The sequence below is a fragment of the Tamandua tetradactyla genome, chromosome 9 (genome assembly GCF_023851605.1).
Source record: "Tamandua tetradactyla isolate mTamTet1 chromosome 9, mTamTet1.pri, whole genome shotgun sequence".
NCBI classification, from domain to species: Eukaryota; Metazoa; Chordata; class Mammalia; order Pilosa; family Myrmecophagidae; genus Tamandua; species Tamandua tetradactyla.
Genome location: NC_135335.1, coordinates 16,012,696 through 16,035,733, shown reverse-complemented (window position 1 = coordinate 16,035,733; position 23,038 = coordinate 16,012,696). Strand labels below are relative to the sequence as shown.

At 41.3% G+C, this 23,038-nt stretch overlaps 1 pseudogene; it reads right to left on the bottom strand.

Annotated features, from left to right (window-relative positions):
- LOC143646789 (mitogen-activated protein kinase kinase kinase 9-like) overlaps positions 1–23,038 on the bottom strand; it is a 30,082-nt pseudogene extending 7,044 nt beyond the window's left edge.

Sequence of the window (23,038 nt, the reverse complement as noted above, 5' to 3'; positions counted from 1 at the left end):
ATGAAGAAAGGCAAGTGATCAAGAGAATGGACTAGCCCTCAAACAACTCTATGTAGTCTGGCATGGCCAACGCAGAGCAGTATGCCAACTAACGCGCCAGCGCTGAAGACGGACCCTTGGAGAGGCCTGGCCCATTTCTTTGGATGATGGCTTTGCCCAGTAAGTTCCCCCAAAGCTCTGGTTTTCTCTCTGTGCCTTAACAGAAAAAAAAAAAGCCTGGGAGATGGTTGCAGGTCTTGCAACCAGACAAGTAGTTGGGTTTTAATCTGAAGCTGACAGGAACCATGCTGGACACTTTAAGAAGCCTTCCTTGATATCCCCAGGTATTACTGAACCTTTGCATGTGTTGTAGCTAGTGTGCTTCCCAACCTATGGGTTCCTAAAGGGTAGGGAGCATTCCCAGGGCCTAGTACAGTCTCTGGTACAGAGCAGGACTTCATATAGTGTGTGAGTGGGTGGATATGGGAAGGAATGCATGGCCAGATGGTCCTGCAGGCTGTCCTGGTGCCCTAGTGTAAGCCCCAAACACTAGCAAGAATCACATGCTGACTCTGACACTTCCTACCAGCCCTTTAATATGACTTATCCAAACATGGTCATGCTGTGCAGCTTCTATGAAGTGACCTCTAAAAGCCCTCAGCACTGCTGGCCATATTCCAAGTGAGGCCAACTCTCACCCATATCTGCCTTTCTTTGGCTAATGCCCTCCTCCCTGCAGAATAAAAACCAAAGTTCCCAGGGAACTCCTTTCTTCCATGTAGGCAAAGACGGGGTGTATCTGAGTACTAACTACTTGGAAACATGGTCGAGTGTTTCAAAGATTCAAACATGCGTCCTGCTTGTGTTCCCGCATCCCTTCTGTGACAGCCTCCACACGTGAGCCCACGATGCCTGGTGTCCCATGCAGATGGCTCAGGTAGCCTGGAAGAAGAGGAGCCAGGAAGTCTACTCTCCCGCCCAACCCCCTTCACCAAGGGAAGCTCTGCTCTATCTCACTTGTTTCCTTTTTCTGCATCCAGCTAAGAGAAATGTGAGAAGTGCTGCTCTAGAGGGGGTAAGCATCCAAGTAAGATTCTGACAGACTGAGTCAAATGCCAACTTTACCGCTTACTGGTTGATGACCTTGAAAAAGCAACTTAACCTCTCTAAACCTGTGTCCTTATCCCTAAAACAAAGACAGCAATGCCTCCCTCATAGAGCAGTTACAAGGAATAAATAATAGTAATTGCTACTCTACATCCAGAAATGACCATGACTGGCAAACACTGCCAGTTTCCCCTTAGAAAGGGTCTGAAATAAGTATGTGTTGAGGTTTACGTAGAGCACTGTTGAGGGATATGGGCATTCAGAGAAGAGGCTCTGCCCTTCAGGGGAGGACCAATCTTCAGTTTCCCTCTGCCAACATTCCTCTTTGTTTTTATAACAGAAGGCAGGGGTTATACAGAGTAACTTGGGCAGAGTGGAGAAGTGTTTGTAGGGTCCCCTTGGGGAACTGGGGAGAAAGGAGATGTCAAACTTTCCTGCCTAGGGAGTTCCTGATGTCCTCGCAGGCAGTGCGGACAACTCATTTGGTGGGCTGGGCCCTCAATCTTGGGGTTCACTTCTATGGAACTTATTCCTGCAGAGGATAGACTAAGTCTATTTATAATTGTGCCTGGGAGCCAAGTTGCTGGGGTGCGGCCTCTCTCTCTGGGCTGGCCCAGCAGGTGAGTTCACTGCCCTCCCTGCTGTGTGGGACATGACTCCTGGGGATGGGCTGAGACTTGGCATCATGGAACTAAGAGGACTTCTTGGTCAGGGAGGGGAGGAGAGAGATGAGACAAAGTAAAGTTCTGGTGACTAGGAGATTTCAAGTGGAGTCAAGAAGTTATCCTGGGAGTTGCTCTTGTCCATTGTAAGGATGTCCCTTTTTGGTTTGTGGTGTGTTGGAGTGGATGGAGGGAAGTGCCTGGAGCTGCTGAGCTGTGTTCCGGTGGCCTTGACTCTTGAAGACAACTGGAAAACTGTGTAGCTTTTTCACTGTGACTGGGCAATTGTGGAAGCCTTGTGTCTGGTGTTTTCTTTTGTCCAGGGTATGGACAGATGAGTGGGAAAGTGGGGACAAGGGGTAAGTGAATAATGGGGGGGAGGGGGGAGGGAAGATTAGGTGGATTGAAATACTGGTGGTCAGTGAGGGGGATTAATGGGGTATGGGATATATGTGTTTTTCTTTATGTTTCTTTTTTTGGAGAGATGCAAATGTTCTGGACGAGGTGGTGGTGATGAGTGTACACCTATGTGATGATGTTGTGGACTATTGATAGTGCACTTTGCATAGACTGTATGTGTATAAAGATGTCTCGGTGAAAAAATATTTTTTAAAAAAAGGTGGGGGGTATAAATGAAGACCTGGTATTTCTTTGGCCTGAAGAGAATTCAAGAAGGAAACTGGAGAAACAGAAGTTAAATGCATCTACGCTCCAGAGATAGATGGGAAGTAGAAATCAACATATTGCCCACCGCCAACCCCACCCACAGTTGAGAAGATCAAGAGAACCTTCTGAGACCATTTATAAGCTGCCTGGAAGGACAAACTCACCAAAATCACTGCCTCTGAGTCCAACCCCCAACAAAGGAACCATGGGGTCCCACAGTGCAACCAGTAATTTCCCAGGAGTGCTCACTGCTTAACTCCAACCCCTGGGGGAATGTGCACTTGTGTCAATTATTAACCACCCAGAGGACCTGAAAAAAAATAATTAACCGCCCCCAGAGGTTCAGTAACCATTTGGTAGGGTCAGAGGTGGGGGAGGAGGGACTCTTATTTTTTCAAAGTAAGAAAAAGCATTCCAATAGATTAAAACCCTTCATGGCCAAAGGCACAGCAATTCCTCATCTGTGCTGAACCAGAACTCTTTTTTTTTAATTAACCTGCTCTATCCCTATGACTGTCAACTTCAGGGTCCTTCATTCTGAAACGGAAGGGTCACTTTTGAAAGGAGTAGGCTGGAGAATCTCTAATACTTGCTTATATATACTCTAGGAACAACACTGACTGTGGCTTTACTTTGGTAAAATCAATCAAACTAATGATAGGAAAGCACTTTTGCAAGTTGTAAAGTAACATACAATTATTATTCTTGTTAACAGAACCCTCATTCAAAATGATGATATATTTAATAACCTATGAATACATTAATATATTTTTGTGTTATTAATATAGGAATAATACAATAAAATTACTGTATTAATAATACAACTGTTTATTAATACAATAAACATAGTATGTTTATTAACATGGGAATATGTCTGTGCTATAATATTTTTAAAAGCAGCTTACAAACCAAAATGATCCCATTTTAAGGATAGGTGAATGACCTATCCTTAATAAACAGGAGGAGAAATCATACCAAAATATCAATACAGATTATCTTTACACATGGGTTTAGGTGATTTTGTTTAGCCATATTTTCTCTTTTTTTTTTTCCTATTCTGAACAATGTTTTACTAACCTAATTTTTTAAAGCTAAAATTATTAACAAAAGGTCTCCACATCATCCCACACACAACAGGCAGGACGGCATTGAGGGATGATGTCCTGTGGCTGTACCCAAACAGCACAACCACAGGGAAAAATTTCTGCAATTACTCTTCTCACGGCAATTTCCAATACAAGTAAATTCAGAAATGTATGTAGTTGAGGATATCACCTCACCCTCCATCACAGGATGTGGAGGAGGCTGTGAGAACCGTGATGAAAGAAAACAAATTCAGCTGACCCTGGGCACCTGGCAAGGGGACAGGCCTGGAGCACTAGGGCCCTGGATGAGTTCCAGGCGAGAAAGGGACAATGGAGTACTGCAACTCAGCCCAGCACCCAGCACAGAGTAAGCACTCAGTCACATTTCATGAATGAATAAAGGAATGACAAATCAAATTGAGAATCAGTTTTGTCCCAAGTTCTCAGACATGCTTTGACCCTCTCTGGGACATCCTGCTGGGTCCGTCCCAGGCATGGTGGGCTGACTGTCCTGGAAAAGGCTACTCAAGGCACAGGATCAAGAGCAGAGAGACAGTGACATGCACCAAGCACATAATTTCAAGATATGCACATCTTGCCCCAATCTTAACTTTACCTCTATTACCTGGGTAAACACAACCACATGACAAACTCTCTGAGCCTCAGTTCCCTCTTCTGTAAAATGTAAATAATACTATACAACTTTGGGGGACTGTTGGGGGGAAATGACATAAAAGGGCTACAGCATTTCACATAGAGCTCAGCCCTTAAGCATCTGTAGGGGGTAGGTACTGTTACAGGTGTATGTGTATTGCTTTATTGTACAGCAATAGGCACATCTTTGTGCCTCTGGCAAAGATGTGAGATCATTCAAAGCCATGCAGATGAGTAGCCTTGAGAGATTAAAAAGCCTATCTAATGGGCTCAATAAATTCTGTCTAAGAAGGAAATCCTGCAGTATAGATGCTAAGAAAGCTTAAAGGCAGCAAGGTGAATTATGCTTTCAAACTACATTCATCAACCAAGCTGGATCAGGAGGCTTAAGTCCTGGGAATAATTCTAAATTAGAGACTCACTACCGACCCTGTAACAATTTCCAAGATACTTCATCCAACAGCTGTTGACTTGGAGTTTACCTCCAAGCTATTCCCTTCAGAGAGCAGAATAACTTCATTAAATGCTTCTCCTCAGAGGCTCCTTAAGCTGATCTCAGGATCTTGCTTAAAGGCAAAGACTGGAGGTTCATCTTTGGAACCAGGACACTCAGGAAAAGTGAAAGACCCTGCCCTGTTCCTCCGACACCAGAGTCGACACTGCAACAGCCTTGCCCTTCCCTGCCTGCTATGTCTGTCACCATGAGGAGACCCTACATTAGGCATTTTGGCTCTTCTTCCCCTCTAAGAATGTGTTTGGATATCTGAGACAACTAGGTCCAAATCACCGAGACAGCAGAAACCCTTGGAGTGGGTGCTAATAAAACCTGAGGGATTCCAGGGCCAGGCTTTGCCTAGCAGAATATAGGGAGTAGAAAACGACCATGTTACCGAGGCAGCATGATTTCCCAAAAAGAAGGGTAAACTAAACTTTAGTGTGGCAAATGGCTAACTGTTCCCCCAAATATATTCTCTCTTTCCTCTACTGTAAGAATTTTAGCTGAGTTTAGCTAAGAGTTGGCCAGCTAGGGCGCTCATGTGTCTAACTCCCTTGGAGCTAGGTGTGCCCACAAAACCGATTACTGGCAATAGGATGTGTACGGAGGAAATATGTACACCTTCTACGTCATATCTGAATTAAAGACAAACTGGATGCTATGGATAAGCTCTATTTCCCCTTTGGTGCAGGCTGGAACACAGAAGTAACAGCTATTGAGATTTAATCACGTAGACATGTACAATGCACTGAAGGACGAATGATGGAGCAAAAAAACTAAAAAAACCTGGGTTCCTGGATGACTGCATGGGACAGAACTGCCCTGCCAGCCTGCACTGACTGGACTACTCTTGAAAAAGGAAACATACTTCTATCTAATTTAAGCACCATATCTGTGGGTCTCCTTAGAGTAGCAACTTTGCTTAATTAACACATTCACTAATTTCATTCGTATATGGCTAAGCAATAAAAGTATTAAGTTGAAGTACAAAAAACTGTTGGTGTTGGAAATAAAAAGCTACTGAATATCAGTATATGGCTCAACCCAACAAGATAAGGTCAGAAATTTTTTAAAACATAAAATTCTCTTCTTTACGTGAGCTACTTCCCCCTGTAATTAATGTGTGGTAAAGTAAGAGTCAATATAAGGAAGCTATAAAAACATCAGTGAAACAAATTAATAGCTTAAATAAATCTAAATGTTCCTTGACCAGATTTAACATCATAAGACGGCAGTATTCCCCAAATTGATTACAGATTCAAACACAACCCTTATCAAAATCCCAGCTGTCATTTTTGCAGAAATTGCAGTGATCCTAAAATTCACACAGAAATGCAAGGGACCCAAAATAGCCAAGACAATCTTGAAAAGAAAAGACAAAGTTGGAGAACTCACACTTTCTCATTTCAAAGCTTATTACAAAGCTATAATAAAGACAATTTGTTACTGGCATAATAGATATATATACCAATGGAACAGAATTGACACTGCCGGAAATAAACCCAAATATCTTTGGCCAATTGATTTTTCACAAGGGCATCAAGTCCATGTAAGGGGAAAGAACAGTCTCTTCAAGAAATGGTGGTGAAACAACTAGAAATCCACATGCTAAAGGATGAAGTTGTACTCCCATCTCACATCATATACAAAAATTAACTCAAAATGGATAAAATATCTAAATATAAGAGCTAAAACTATAAAAATTCTTAGAAGAAAACACAGGAGTAAATCTTCATGACCTTCATGGCCATATATTAGTTCCTTGTACAACAAGAGCACAAGCAAAGAAACAAATAGATAAACTGGGATTCATCAAAATTAAAAACTTTTCTGATTCAAAACAGGGGCCTAGATTCTAAGCTTTTAGAGCAGACATGTTAAGTCTGGAGTGGTGATTATTATATCTGGATTTTGAGAGGCTGTTTTATATATATAATTTGACATTTAGAGATACGAACAAAGCCGAACACGTTGGGGTTAAAGTAATTCAGAACATAGTGGTAAGGAAGGCAGTGTCTGTACTTTAGAACCACACATACTCTTTGAGACCAGTGGAAGAAAGGTTTATCTGATCTGGAACTGAAATTTTCTGTAGCGCATACTCTACTTCAACCTATGTGTATAGCTCATTTGAACAACTGAAACACAGGGAGCACAGAATGAGAAAGAGGTCCTTTAATCCTGTGTAGATTATGGTAACACCTGGAAACATCCTAGAGTATATTAACCAGATAATCAAAAAGTATTGGCAAAGTCCTCTGAGGGAGGGGAGATAGACTACGGAATTATTAAACCTTGCCATCAGGGAATCCCCTGATACTGTGTCAAACTTTAGGGACACCCAAATCAATAGGCCAAGCCCTCAATCATAAGGCTACTCTTGTGAAGCTTATGTAGGTAGTATGGAAGTTTACCTACAGGCATGCCTAAGAGTTATTTCTGGAGGACCTCTTTTGTTGCTCAGATGTGGCCTCAGTCTCTCTAAACCCAACTCTGCAAGTGAAATCATTGCCCTCCCACCCTACATGGGTCATGACATGAGGGGTGAATGTCTCCCTGGCGACATGGGAGAGGACTCGCAGAGACGAATCCAGACCCGGCACCATGGGATCAACAATTCCATCTTGACCAAAAGGGGGAAAAGAAGTGTAATTAAAAAAGTATCAGAGGCAGAGAGAGCTCAAATACAGTTGAGAGGCTCCTCTGGAGGTTGCTCTTATGAAAGCTTCAGGAAGACCTTGCTACCTATCATAACCTGCCAACCCCCAATCAGGACCATTCCAGCCAATCCTAAAGAACACGTAGGGCAACTTATAAGATCCCACAAGGGTTACAGGCACTAGAGTAACTTGCCAGAAACCTACAATCTCCAGATGGGTCCCTGGTCCAGATAAGTCCTGAAACCTAGCCAAGCCTCTCCAGAGCATGAGACAGTTCCATCTCCCTACCCCATATGAGTGACAGACCCTTCCAATATCAAAAATGTAGAATTGCCATAGCCCAAATTTACCCCAATGAGAGTTTTGGAAAGATCAAAGGTGATGGTGGAATTATATATAGCAGACAGGACTTAAATGAATATGGATGCTAAATCATTAAATTGATATCTCTTCTAGTCTCCAGTATTTTAGAGTAACTAGCAGTAAAAAGCCTAAAATTGTGAAGTTGCAAACCATGTGAAAGTCTGAAACATGTTCTACAACTAATTGTGGTGCTGTGCTTGGAAATTTACAACTTTTTGTATATATGTTATTGTTCACAGAAGTAGAAGGAAAAAAAAAGTCAACTGCGATGATAAAAAAGTATTTAAGCCCTCTAGCCTCCTATATTCTGGAGTAGCTAGAAGGAAAAATATGAGAGGATCATATGGTAGCCTATGACAAACTCTGGGATCCATCCTGTAACCACTTTTTGAAGAGTGCTCTGAAAACTACTGCTTTTTATTTCTTTGCGTTGTATAAATGCTATACTATACAATAAAAAAAAGCTAAAAAAACAAAAAACTTTTCTGATTCAAAGAAGAGTATCAATAAAGTGAAAAGCCAGCCAGTAAATGAGAGAAAAGATCTGCAAATCATATATTTGATAAGTGACTTATATCCAAAATATATAAATAACTACTACAATTTAACAATAAAAAAAGACAAAAAAATTAAAAATGGGCAAATGATCTGAACAGACATTTCTTCAAAGATGCACAAACAGCCAATATGTACAGGAAAAGATGTTCAACATCATCAATTTCTAAGGAAACTCAAATCAAAACCACGAGACACCACTTCAGACCCACCAGGATGGGTATAATCAAAAAGACAGACAAAAATAAGTGTTGGCAAAGATGTGGAGAAATTGGAACCATTAAACACTGCTGATAAGAAAGTAAAATGAGAATGGTACACCCACTGTGGAAAACAGTTTGGTATTTTCTCAAAAAGACAAATACAGTTAATATATCACACCAATTCTGCTATGAAGTACATACCCAAGTGTGCTGATTTGAAAGGATGAGGTACCCTAGAAAAGCCATGTTTTAATTCTGATCCATTTTGTAGAGATAGCCTTTCTTTTCATCTCTATTCAGCACTACAGACTGGAAACTGGATTAGATTATTTCCCTGTAGACATGGTATGCTCAATCATGGGTACTAACCTTTGATTAGAGGGAGATGTGACTCCACCCATTCCAGGTGGGGCTTGATTAGCTTACTGGACTCCTTTAAAAGAGGAAACATTTTGGAGAAAGCTTGAGAGCCATGAGAAGCACGTGAGCACACACAGCCAGAGGCCTTTGAACATGAAGAAAGAACGGCCACTGGGGGAGCTTCATGAAGCAAGAAACCTGGAGCGAAAGCTAGCAGACGATGCCATGTTCGCCATGTGCCTTTCCAGTTGAGAGAGAAACCCTGAACTTCATTGGCCTTCTTGAACCAAGGTATCCCCTAGATTCATTTTTGGACATTTTATAGACTTGCTTTAATTTGGACATTTCTATGGCCTTAGAACTATAAACCTGCAACTTAATAAATTCCCCTTTCTAAAAGCTGGTAATGTGAATGGTATATCGTGAACTAGAACACCAAGAGAGCTAAAAACATATGTCTGCACAAAAACTTGTACAAGATGTTCCCAGCAGCACTATTCATAATAGCCAAAAGTAGAAGTAATCCAAATGTTACAGCCATACAATGAAATATTTATTCTTCAGCTATAAAAAGGAAAGAAGTTCTGACATGAACTATAACATGGATAAACCTTAAAAACATGCTAGGTAAAAGGTTCAGAATGGGCATATCCATAGACAGAAAGTAGTCTAGATATGGCCAGGGGCTAATGGGCAGTGAGGAGTGAGAAGTGACTGCTAAAAGGTATGGGGTTTCTTCCTGGGTAATAAAAATAACCTGGTATTAGATAGTGGCAGACTGATGCACAAGCTTTTGAATATACCAAAAACCACTGAACTGTACACTTTAAAAGTGTAAACTCCATGGCATGTGAATTATCTCAATAAACCTGTCATTAAAATAAATATTCATATTTTATATCATATATATTTACTTATACTTACATTGTTATATTATATATAATTTATTTATACACATACATACACACACAGAAGCAACATCAGGAAGCGTCAACTTCAGAGACTGAAATTCAGTGGTCATCTATACATCTCTCCTTTATTTGCCTAGGCGATGTGACAGTCTCATAGCCACGAGAATGTTTATTCTGTAGTTAGCTTTTCGTCCTAGCAGTGGCGACAAGATTCTTTAGATTCATGTCCTCGTGACCTCTGGCTGCATTTACTAGGGGGACTGTTAGCCACTTCTAGTCTGTAATTCTACAGTCCTTGGTGCATGCTTGGAACCTTTTTTTTCTCATTTCTAAATCAATGTCCAACAGAGCCTTGACTAAAAGATTAACTGGATAACAAGAAAGGAAAATTAATTAGCTCACCAAGTAAAAAGAAATGGCAAAAAGAATTGTCTTGTGCCCAAGAGCTTACAGTGAGGATATTTACTTGATCCCTTTCCCAAGTCGCTAAAAACAGTTACAGCCACTAAAAACTCAGTACTGCTGCTAAGCAAGCCAGGCCAATCCTGGTGAGGATCTCCAGGAGTGTTAAGATGCTCTCACTATCCTGCTGGCCAGAGATGAGAAAACACATTGCCCTGGAATTCACGGGTCTTTCCCAGAAAGCAACACTGAGGCCTGTGTAAAGGTCACATTTTCCACAGCAATGGAGGAAATGTTGTAGGTAAAAGCACTGGGAACTGTGGCCAGGCAATGTGGTTATTAGCACAGACTGATCTGAGTAGTTCAGGTCACTTAGACCTATTTGGGGGTGGGATCCTTTGTGACCTCAAATTCTTCAAATTGTCAAGTGTGTGCACAGCTAAAATAGACACGAGAACCCTGTGCTTGCACCTCCAGGCCCTACCTCCACACATCGCTGCCCTTGGAAAACATCGAGGTACGAATCACCTCAGGGGCCATCCAAGTGTACATCCCTGCCGCACTCATCTTGGTGGTCCGGGGCCATTCCCGAACAAGACCAAGGTCAGTGATCTGCAGAATCTTGTTGCTCAGGTCTCCATTCTCTACCTTCTGGAGGATCTACACTGGGCAGGGAAAAGAATACAGAAGAAATCAGAGAGGCTGCATTAATAACAAGGAAACCACTAGCTATCAAGCCCTCCTGTCATCCTCCTGCCCTCACTATGAGCTCCATTATTCATCTCCGTGACTGATGACAAGAGCCATCATTTCTTAAAGACTCAAGAGATTCAGTGTTGGGCCAACTATTTTGCATTATGTTCTTTAATCTTCACAAAAACCTTATGAGGTTGGTGTAATTGCCTTTTTCATTTTATGAATGAGGAAACCGAAATACAGTGCTGTGAAATTTCACAAGGTCACAAACAGTAAGCCATGACTGGAAACCAGGCCGCCTGATTCCAGAAGAGCTATGAGATCACAGCTTACCCTTGTGAGGAGTGACCGTGTAGGCTTCCTGTCTGCCAGGGTTTCCCAGAGCTGTAACTCCTCACCAACCACAGGGAGCGGAGGGCATGGCAGATTTTCAATGTTATTTTACCTAGCTCTTAATAAAGGAATATCTTGAATTAATTGTACACTTGAAATGGATACCTCTTATGTATATAAGTGATACCTCAAAAAAATTAATATTTCTTAAAAGGAAGAAAGAATGTCCTTTGAGGACAGAGACTTCTCCTTAACCCAGGAATTCACCTTCATTCATTGAGAATTGGCCAACAAGTTGGTGAGGTTAGAGGGCACACACGTGTTCACATCCCTGATGTTCTCTGTGAACACATCCCAGGAAGGAGAAGCTAGGACTAATTAGGCCCTGGGCCCTGTCTCCCAAGTTCTCACATCAAAGCTCTATAACGTGGGAGCCATCCTGGCTTTCTCAGGAAGCAGCTGAGGCAGCCCCTCACCCCCAGAACAATCCCAGCAAAAAGCGCACCTTCGTGGGAGCAAGAACACTAACTGAATAAAGTGCTGAAAGCTAAGCCAAGGAGCTCCGCCTGACTGAGCAGCTAGCTGATGACTTGGACATGTGAAGGCCAAGCCTCCGTTTTCACAAATGGTTCCCAATGTCCCAAGCAAGAACAACCTCTTCTGGGCCAGACGTTGAGTCACCCGGAATTCAGAGAGCTCTGTACAGAGGACTGCAGAAAAGAAAGAAAGATTTTCTCCTCACCCCTGCCATTCAAGTCCAGATGAAGAATGTGGAAAAAGGAATCGCCTGAAGACAGAAGAGCAACTAGAAAAATGTTGCCTTAGTTCCACCGTCACCTTCGTCTAGGCAAACAGTTAAAAGAAAACACTCAAATGAGTTCTGAGCCCTGTTTGTTACTGCGTTACCTCATGGTTTCTGACTAGGGTTTTGTCCACCCTCAGGTGGTTCTACGTTTCCTTCCACTGAGGAACTCTTAATAGGCTTTCATTTTATGTCTCAGAGGTTTTTGCTTTTTAAGAAGATTCCCTGATAGCTCAAACTCTTCCCTTATCTAAAGAAAGCAATTTGTGACAGTGGTACTTTAGATACCACAAAGATATTTTTGGGGCATTTTAGGGGAGAGACTTTTGGCAGGTTCCTCAAGCCACATTTCGCAGTCCTTTTCGCATGTCCCCTGCTCACGGCTACTGAATTATTACAAATCAAAAGGACATGAGCTAAAGGTCTTTTATGTCCTACATGCTTCTCAGAAAATCAGCAAAAAAGAGGGATCACAAGCAGCTACAGAGCTAGAGGCACAAAAGAAAATACTGCCAGCCACTCCCTCAATCTAATGGACAAATCTTCCTTTTTCCACACCCTCATCCCTACTCCCCCCATACACCCCTCCCCACCCTGGGCTTCCAGCATCCTGAATGGGTTTGGTCCTTCAAATGCTTGGGCTGATTAAAACAACAACAACAAAAATATCCTTTCTCTATCTCATCTATTTAAAAAAAATCTGTCCAGTTCCTCTTTGCCTTCCTATTCTTGTCTCCAGGAAAAGACAAAAGACAGGCAGGCACTCAGATTGCTGGGCAAGTAACACTAAAGAAACCCAGCACTCCCTCTATAATCAAAGATTCAGAGTGACTCCTTTTCCCTGGCATCCCAAACCTCCAGGTGGCAGACAGGATAGGAGGGTCACAGTTTCATGACACTAGTTGAGCATCTCAGACCCTCTGCTGTAAGCAAAAATAGAAAAGTTTAGGTTCAGTAGTAGGAAATGGAATTTTAGAAATAGAATTGCATACTAAAGATGATTTTGTTTAGATTAGTTGGTCAGATGGCTTAAGAAAGATGGCAGAAAAGTACCATTGGGGAAATGGCAAGAAAGAGGGAAAATTCAACTTCCCCAAATGGAGAATTCTGGATATTCTCACAAGCAGTGGGGACAACCAAAGCAATAGGCTGAGCCCTCAATCTTGAAATTTGTTCATATGACACTTAACCTCACAAAGCAAAGGCTAAGCCTACGTAAAATCAGGCCTAAGAGTCACCCCCAAAAGAACCCCTTTTGTGGCTCAGATGTGGCCTCTCTCTCTCAGCCAACACAACAAGCAAACTCACTGCCCTCCTCCCCCACTCTACATGAGACATGACTCTCAGGGGTGTGGACCTTCCTGGTAATGTGGGACAGAGATCCTAGAATGAGCTGGGACTCATCATTAAGGGATTCAGAAAACCCTCTTGACCAAAAGGGGGAAGAGCAAAATGAGATAAAATAACATGTCAATGGGTGAGAGATTCCAAACAGTCAAGAGGTTATCCTGGAGGTTATTCTTACTAATTAAATAGATATCACTTTTTTATCCTTATTCAGTACTATAGGTTGGAAACTTGATAGGGTTGTCTGCAGAGATGTGACTCAATCAGTTATGGGTATGAAACACACCAGCCAGTGACCTTTGGAGATGAAGAAGGAAAACACCTTCCAGGGAGTTTCATGAAACAAGAAGCAAAGAGAGAAAGCTAGCAGACTGTTGCCACGTTCGCCACGTGCCTTCCCACTTGAGAGAGAAATGCTGAACTCATCGGCCTTTCTTGAGGGATGGTAACCTCTTGATGGTGCCTTGGTTTGAACATTTTAATAGACTTGCTTTAATTTGGAGATTTTTAAGGCCTTAGAACTCTAGACTTGGAACTTACTAAATTCCCCTTTTTAAAAGCCATTCGATTTCTGGTACATTACATTCTATCAGCTAGCAAACTAGAAGAGGGGCTTTGGTCAGAGTTCAGCCAAAATTTACTACTGACCTTAGAACATTGTTGCCTGAGGCCAAGGAAAGGGTAGAAGCACTGTCCTTCTCAGACTCCAAGAAAGAAAGTCTTCCTAACCTTAGGCACTCCAAGAGAAGATTGGAGACAGGCGCAAAGCACATTTGAGTGCAGAATTAAGAAGGGGGATGCAAAAGCCACCTTCAGAGCCCTAAGTGGGTCTCTGAACATGAGCATAACAACCAACCAAACAACTCAACTAAGCGGGGCACTGTGTGGAGCATATCGGGGAAGGTACAAGTTGGGAACAAAAGGTGCACTGAGTTGGATGGAAGAGACTGGTAATGGGCCCAGGCAACACCATGGAGTGGCCTAATCCGGCAACACCTGGCAGCCAGGCAACAGCAGTAGAGACAGCAGCCAGAGAGAATTAGTTAGGGCTGGCATCCAGGAAGGGTGCTGAGAGAGAACGGGGTAGGGGCATTCAAGGTTGGTAACAAATGCACTATTGAAATGCTAGGTTCTGGCATCCCAAACAGTTGATGAACTCAGTCAGGAAAGATCAAGGGCCTGGGGATTATAATCAGGATGAAAAGCAACTTCTATGCAACTGAGGCATGAGACACATTCTAAGATAAGAGAAGGAGAATTTTTATATTTTGAGATGCCATAAGTAGACCACCTCAAGTGATATTTCATTCACTCATTTCTAGTCATTCATTCTACAGACATTTATTGAGGGCCCTACTACGTACCCAGAACTATGTTCAACGCTGAAGATGCAAATCTGTTTGGACCACAGGGGATGTTCTTCAAATCACAGCCAACAAAAAGAGGAGACCAATACATGCAACCTGATAATGCAGGCCAGCACCGAGCTTTGTTGCATTTTTCACCGGCCTGTGAATGCCTTTAGGTGGAGCATGCACTCACTTCAACATTCCCACCAAGCCCTATTGTCTGATGCCTGTTATTCACAAATTATTTACACTGGCTGAGAGGCACTAGAGTTTGCAACTGCTGGACTTCAGACTCTACAGCCTTGTCACTCTAATATTCTTCTAAATTCTATCAGGTAATAAGTGTTTAGCAATGAATGAGTACCTACAGTGACGACAAAGGATGGGCTACTAGGAAAGAGAAGTAGCCAGGCTTGACTGAGTTGAGCACAGAAAGATGGTAGGGTGTAGACAGGCAGAGAGGTGAGGCTAAGGAAGCCCTACAAGCAAGGGTATTCCTATAGCAAAGGTGAGTGTGACACAGACACGATGGCTCTAAAGTACAGACTGTGTACTTTAGAGGAAAAGGGGAAACCAGTTTGGCATATGGGAAGAGTATCCCTAAAGGAAGAGGAGGGAGCTAAAGAAGCAAAGACACCTCGTGAGAACTTTTAAGAGTTGATATTTGAAAAGAGGAAGGCTTTTCAAATTGTATTTGTATTTTCTGCGGTCCAGCAGTGCTTTAAACAAAAACTGAATTGTATAGGCTACATTAAACATAAAATTTTCCATGAGTGACATTTAGTACATTCAGAATGTTGTGCGACTGTCACCAAGTTACACAACAGTTTCATCACCCTAAAAGGAAACCCCATACCTTTTAAGTGGTCATGTGCTTAATATAAAAACAATTCACACATTGTTTTTTATATGCTCCACACATACTGGAGGTTACCTAAGAAACAATTTTACCACTCAACTGTACTCTTCCAGTCATAAAATTCAGTTGCTTGAAATTTAAAGAGAGTATATGCAGGAGATAAATCACATATTAATGAAATATGACTGCTAGAGTGTTATGGGCAGAGTAATATTATTGTTAATCATATAAAACTAAAGCAATACTCAAATGTCCATCAACTGATGAATGGATTAGCAAAATGTGGTATACACATATAACAGAATATCAGCCATTAAAAAGAGTGAAGTACTGATATATGCTACAACTTGAATGAACCATGAAAGCATCATAAGAGAAGCCAGACACAAAAGGCCACATATTACGTGATTCCATTTATATGAAACATCTGGAGTCTGGCAAATCCACACAGACAGAAAGCAGATTAGTGGTTGCCTAGTGCTAGGGGAGGGATGAATAAGAAATGACTGCTTTATAGGTATGGGATTTCCTTTTGGGGTGATGAAACTGTTCTAGAACTTGGTGATGGTTGCACAACATTGTAAATGTACTAAATGTCACTCATGGTAAATTTTACATTTAGTATAATCTATCACAATACAACTTTTTTAAAAGCACCACTGGACCGTACAAATAACATAGTGAGAGACCCCAGCTGTAAAACAGGAGTGTACAGGCAATAGAGTGTAGTGAATAGAACACAAGCTGAGGAGTCAGACCTGGGTTCACACTCTGGCCTTGAAACATACTGGCAGTGAAACTTGAGAGAAATGACTGATTCTTTCTGAGCTTTGCTTTCCTCATCTGTAAAATGGAGACGTATACTCTTTACTCTCTAGGGTTGCTATGAGGACTAAATAAGAATCCATGTAAAATGCTTAGACAGTACTTGACCCATAGACAGCACTCGAGAGAAGCATTAGCTATTATTATGGTTATGGAGGGGTTTGGCTTAGCTAACAAAATGGAATACTGGGCAACCTTTAAATATATTGTGGTAGGAGAATATTTATTTACATAAAAAAGTGGCCTATTGGGGAATACTGACAAGTGGAGGAAAAAAGTACACAACAAGCAATATGTTTATTAGAATGCTATTTAGGGGAAAGCAAACATGAGCAAATGCCCAGTAAGAAAATGGAAAGACAGAAACAGTTCTCTACTCTATGCTCTTCTGCATTTTCTACAAGGAGGAAAGTACTTATTTAGAAGAAGAATAAGAGTAATAACACTACCTTCACTTTGGGTAAGGCTTTTCATTTTCCAAAGCTCTTTTCTATCACCTTATTTGACATTAATGGATGTTCTGATCACCACTATTAACTGCTAATCTGCCCCATGCCTTCAAACCAAGCTACCTACTATACAAAATCCCCCAATTTATTTGCCTCACTGCAAAAGAACAATCTTTCACTAAGAAACCATCTTTTACTAGCTCCTTAGCTCACAATCAAGTAACTGGTCTTCCCCAGTTTGACGGAGCAGACACGCATCAATCAATTTTTATAAGCACGGGCTTTTTATAAGTATATAATCACCCATTCCAAAGGCTTTCTAGCATGCCTTTTAGAGGAACAAAGGCCAGAAAGCTAAAAACTACACTTCTCAGACTCTCTTGCCTCTAGGATTCAAGATTCAAATTGGTTCTGCCAATTAGATGCACTCAATTGGAAGGCAGAAGTAAGATGGAGACCATATATACAAACTCTTTCCTCAATTAGTTCAGAGTCAACTAACACATATAATTCCTAGTATCACGTCCTCAAATGGATGAACAAAATTCAACTCTCTTGAAAGATCAAGGAAGGAAGGACAATGTCCCAAGTCTACAAACCACAAAGAAGTTAAAACTCCCAAGCTGGAGACAAAGGGCAAAAAGTGTCACAATATATCTAAAATGATGCTCAAGTAACACACACAGTGGAATAAGAATAATGGTGTCATTGATCTTCATATTGTACATATACAATCCCAGTCAAACACCCATCCACAGACAAATGTCTGGAGCCAATGCAACACTCTGTGGGATTTACAGCAGCTGTCATCAGCAGCAGCAGCAACCACGCAGTCCTCCGGACCATGCACATTTCTAGTTATCAATCATTTTGACAGCAACATTTAAAATACTACCTGTGCTGGTTTGAAAGGATGTATGTGCCCTAGAAAAGCCATGATTTAATCCTAATCCCATTTTGTACAGGTACCCATTTCTTCTAATCCCTATTTAGTACTGGGGTACTGAAATACATTTGAAACTGTAATTAGATCATCTCCCTGGAGATGTGATTTAATCAAGAGTGCTTGTTAAACTGGATTAGGGGAGACGTGTCTCCACCCATCTGGGTGGGTCTTGATAAATTTATGGAAATCCTATAAAAGAGGAAACATTTTGGAGAAAGCGAGAGATTTCTGAGAGAGCAAAGAATGACATAGCCACAAGAAGCAGAGAGTCTACCAGCCAGCGACCTTTGGAATTAAAGAAGGAAAACACCTCCGGGGAAGCTTCATGAAACAGGAATTTAATAAGTTGCTAGTTTTTAGTTCTAAGGCCAAGAAAATGTCCTGATTACAACAAGTCTAAAGAAATGTCCAATCAAAGGCATCTAGGGAAAGATACCTTGGTTCAAGAAGGCTGCTGAAGTTCAGGGTTTCTCTCTCAAGGGAGAAGGCAAATGGCAAACACAGTCAGAGTTTCTCTCTCATCTGGAACGGCACACGGTGAACACGGCATCATCTGCTAGCTTCTTCTGGCTTCCTGTTTCATGAAGCTCCCCGGGAGACATGCTCCTTCTTCATTTCCAAGGACTGCTGGCTGGGTGGCTTCTGCTTCTCATGGCTATGTCGTTCTGCTCTGCTCTCCTGAATCTCCTCCTTCTCCAAAATGTTTCCTCTTTTATAGGACTCCAGAAACTTATCAAGACCCATCCAAATGCCATGAAGACATGTCATCACCTATTCCAGTTTAACAACCACTCTTGATGAAATCACATCTCCAGGGAGATGATCTGATTACAGTTTCAAACATACAGTATTGAATACGGATTATTCCGCCTTTACGAAATGGGCCTTAGATTAAAACGTGGCTTTTCTAGGGGACATACATCTTCTCAAACCAGCACAAGAGCCATCAGCCATCAGCCACGAGAACCACGAAAGCCCACACAGCCAGAGACCTTTGGAGATGAAGAAGAGAAATGACCCCAGGGAAGCTTCTTGAATCCAGGAGCCTGGAGAGAAAGCTAGCAGATGCCGCCATGTTCACTGTGTGCCTTTCCAATTAGGAGAGAAACCCTGAACTTCATCAGCCTTTCTTAAGTGAAGGTAACCTCTCCTTGGTGACTTAACTTGGTCATTTTTATACATTTGCTTAAATTGGGATATTTTCACAGCCTTAGAACTATAAACTTGCAACTTAATAAATTCCCCATTTTAAAAGCCATTCTGTTTCTGGTATATCACATTCTGGCAGCTAGCAAACTAGAACAGTGCCTCTGTGGGCTCTGAGTTCTTTCCCTCTCCATGACCTCCCTTAAAGACCCCAATAAGTTAATCCAGATCCACCTTGAATGGGTGGATTCACATCTCCATCTAATCAAAAAGTCACACTCACAATTGGGTGTGCCACATCTCCATGGAAACAACCTAATCAAAATGTCCCTCTCTACAATATTGAATCAGAATTAGAAGAACAAGGCTTTTCCGGGATATATAACAGTTTCAAATCAGCACAACTATACTGGTGATAGTTGGGTCAGTTCAATCAGAAGACATTACAATTATAAATATATACATGCACCTCATGATAGAGGATGAAAATATATGATGCAAAAATTGACAGATTTGAAGGGAGAGAGAGACAGTTCTACATTAATAGTAAAAGACTTCAATATACACTTTCAATAATGGGTAGAAAATCTAGACAGAAGATCAATAAGGAAATAGAAGACTTGAATGATTCTATAAAACAACTAGACCTAATAAACTTACACAGAACATTTCACCCAATAGCAGCCAAAAATGCATTCTTCTCTCATGCACCTGAATCATTTTCTAGGATAGAATCATATGTTAGGTCACAAAAGTTCAATAAATAGGTCTCAACAAATTCAAAACCACTGATATCATATAATGCATCTTTTTGAGCACAATGGAATGAAGCTAGAAATCAATAACCAAGTGAGAAATGGAAAATTCACAAATATGTGGAAATTAAACAGTGTACTCTTAAACAACCAATGGGTCAAAGAAGAAATCATGAGGGAAATCAGGAAATATCTTGAGGTAAATGAAAACAAAAACACAGCATACAAAAGCTTATGGGATACAGCAAAGGCAATGCTGACAGGGAACATTTATAGCTCTAAATGCTTACATTAAAACAGAACAAAGACCTCAAATCAGAGATCCAACCTCACAAATGAAGGAGCTATAAAAAGAAGAGCAAACTAAACCCAAAGCAAGTGAAAGAAAAGAAATAACAAAGATTAGGGCAGAGATAAATGAAAAAGAGAATAAAGAAGCAAAAGGTCCACGGGGTAGGGGATGGGGAGTTACTGCTTAATTAGTATAGAGTTTTTAGTTAGCACTATGGAAAAGTTTTGGTAATGGATGGTGGTGATGGCAGCACATCATCAATGCAATTAATTAGCATTACTGAATCATATGTTTCAATGTGGATAAAAGAGGAAATTTTAGAGTACATATAAGTTTCTAGAATAAGTACAACACACTGAACCATAATGTAAACTAGGGGCTACCGTTAAGAGCAAAATTATAACAATAATGTTTCACCAATCATAATAAAGTTTCCACATTAATTCAAAGTGTTAATAATTAGAAAAACTGTGTGCTGGGGGAGGATTATATAGAAAAGTCATATTTTCTGCATGATTTTTCTATAAACCTACAAATTCTCTAACAAAGAAAACACAATACTATATATGTTTTAAAGTAAATAGATTCACAACAGCATCAACAGAAATAGCTCATAATGAAACCAATCTGAAGGATTTCTCAGCTCAAAGCAAAGGATCTGGAGAGAGTGAAATCCCTGGGGCCCCTGCCACCCCCAAACTCATTCAACTCAAATGCCCTTTTCTCTGGGAAAGATTGCTCATAGTGATCTTAAGCATCTACCAGAAGCAACTGTATCCTCCCTGCCATTCAGTTTAGGTGAGAGAGGGCACAAATTATCACACAAAAGAAGCATATTCCCAATCCCTCTGATTCAGCCATGGTGGGACACTGAACTTTATACAATCTCACCATTTAATTACGTCTAAAACCTGTTTTACAATCCAGTTTATGAGTTCTGGGTGTTCGTGAAACAGTTACTTCTCAATTCCCTGCGATTAACCACCAGGTAGTTATGGGAATCAATTAATATCATCCCTGGGCTACCAGCCAGGTCATGCTCTCCAAACTGGCATCATTACCTGAGGTTTGCTTCACAATCTCCTCTTCTTATACTGCCTCCTCTGACTGGTACAATTTGAGACCCTTATATAGAAATAGAAACAGGTAGTATGGGGTTGTTTTACCCATTGTTGTACCCCAGAGGGAAATCCCTTTTGTGATTACAGATGCACTCCTCTCAAGTGAAAAAATAAATCTACATGTCTTCTTGCATAGCACATCAGAATTACACATTCCCAGTATTGCCTGTAATTATGAGCTTAGAATTCTCCCACTTCCTCAGGTGTTTTATTCCTTTCTTCCTAAATCCATTTTTCCTGGTACCCATTCTACCCCTACATCTCAACTCAAGGATGGAATGCTTTGAAGTAAGGAATTTTACAATCCACTAGGATTTCACTTGGAATCCACTCCAACTGCATCCATGGACCAAGTCTGAAACTGCTCTTAACTCCTACAGCCCCAGCTCTTTATACTCACTGTTGCTGGACTTAAGGTCGTGGTGGAGGATGGGGACAATTGCTTCATCATGTAAGCAGTTCATCCCTCTGGCAATCTGCACAGCCCAGTTCACCAGGATGTCCGGGGGAATCCTCTTTCCAGATAACACTCAATTCAAAGGCCCTCCACAAGCAAACTCCATGACCAAGCACAGGACGGGCTCCTTCAGACACACTCCTCTAAGGGCCATGATGTTGGGATGCTTCAGCATAGTCAAGAGCTTGGCCTCTTGGCGAACAGTCTCTATGGTCTGGCTGATGTCCTCATCAGGGTCATGGTGAGCTGCTTTCACAGCAACCTCATCCCCTATCCAGAAAGCACAATAGACTTGTCTAAAGCCCCCAATGCCAATAATCTCTTCCAGGGTTAGCTCCATAAAATCAATCTCTAACACTGAGAAAGAGAGGGAAAAAAGAGGTCAAAACATTCTGGAAACACCAATTAACCATCCTAGATAGGTAAACACAGTAATGCGTCTGTTCACTCGCCTTTTCCCTCTCCCCCATCAGAACGGAAACTCCATAAGGACAGGAACTGTGATTCCCTTATTTTCTGTAGCATTGTCTTTCCTGACTACCACATCATAGGCACTCATTAAATAAATTCCACTTGGACAATCATGCAGAATCCTAAATCAAGGCCTACTACTTTATCTAAAAGCAACATTGGGGGAAATCATTTTTATAAGTCTTATTCAGTTTTTACTACATATCAGGTAGTGAGAGGCACACAATACAGTGCCAGGGCAAACACACACAACAAACCAAACCACAGTATAAGAAGAAACCTTTAAGGACGTTTGATCAGAGTATTAGGAAAACCACTAACTTTCACTGTGGAGTAGGGTGAATGGGGAAAGGAGTTGCAGGGAAGAGAACATGTGAAATGGGCCATAAAGAATGAGTGGGTGGGATCCCATCAAGCAATGAAGGACATTAGAGTAGAGAAGCACAATCTAGGCAGAAGGAAAGCCATGAGCAAGAACAAGGGGCATGAGAGTCCAAGTACTTTAGGAACTCCAGGGAGTTTTATGAGGCCAGATTATATGCATCAGGATAGGAAATGTGGCTCAAAAGCCTTGTTGGTGGTAGCCTGGCTGCGGAATATTTTTTAAGTCACTCTTTTGGGCTTGAATTTCACATTGTAAATAATCAGGATTCATGTGCTTAAGATGAGAAAGGCATTAGATTCACGATTCAGAAAGGAAACAAACTCTGGCTGCCATTAAATAGATATCACCTTGTTAGTCAAGATGAAATGGAGAGGCTGGAGGGAACTGCCTGAAACTGTGGAGCTGTGTTTCAGGAGCCGTGTTTCCTGAAGATGATTGTATAATGATACAGCTTTCACAATGTGACTGTGTGATTGTGAGATTGTGAAAACTTTGTGTCTGATGCTCCTTTTATCTACCTTGTCAACAGATGAGGAATATGGAATAAAAGTAAAATAATAGGGGGAACAAATGTTAAAACAAATTTAGTTTGAAATGCTAGTGATCAATGAAAGGGAGGGGTAAGGGGTATGGTATGTATAAATTTTTTTCTGTTTTCTTTTTATTTCTTTTTCTGAATTGATGCAAATGTTCTAAGAAGTG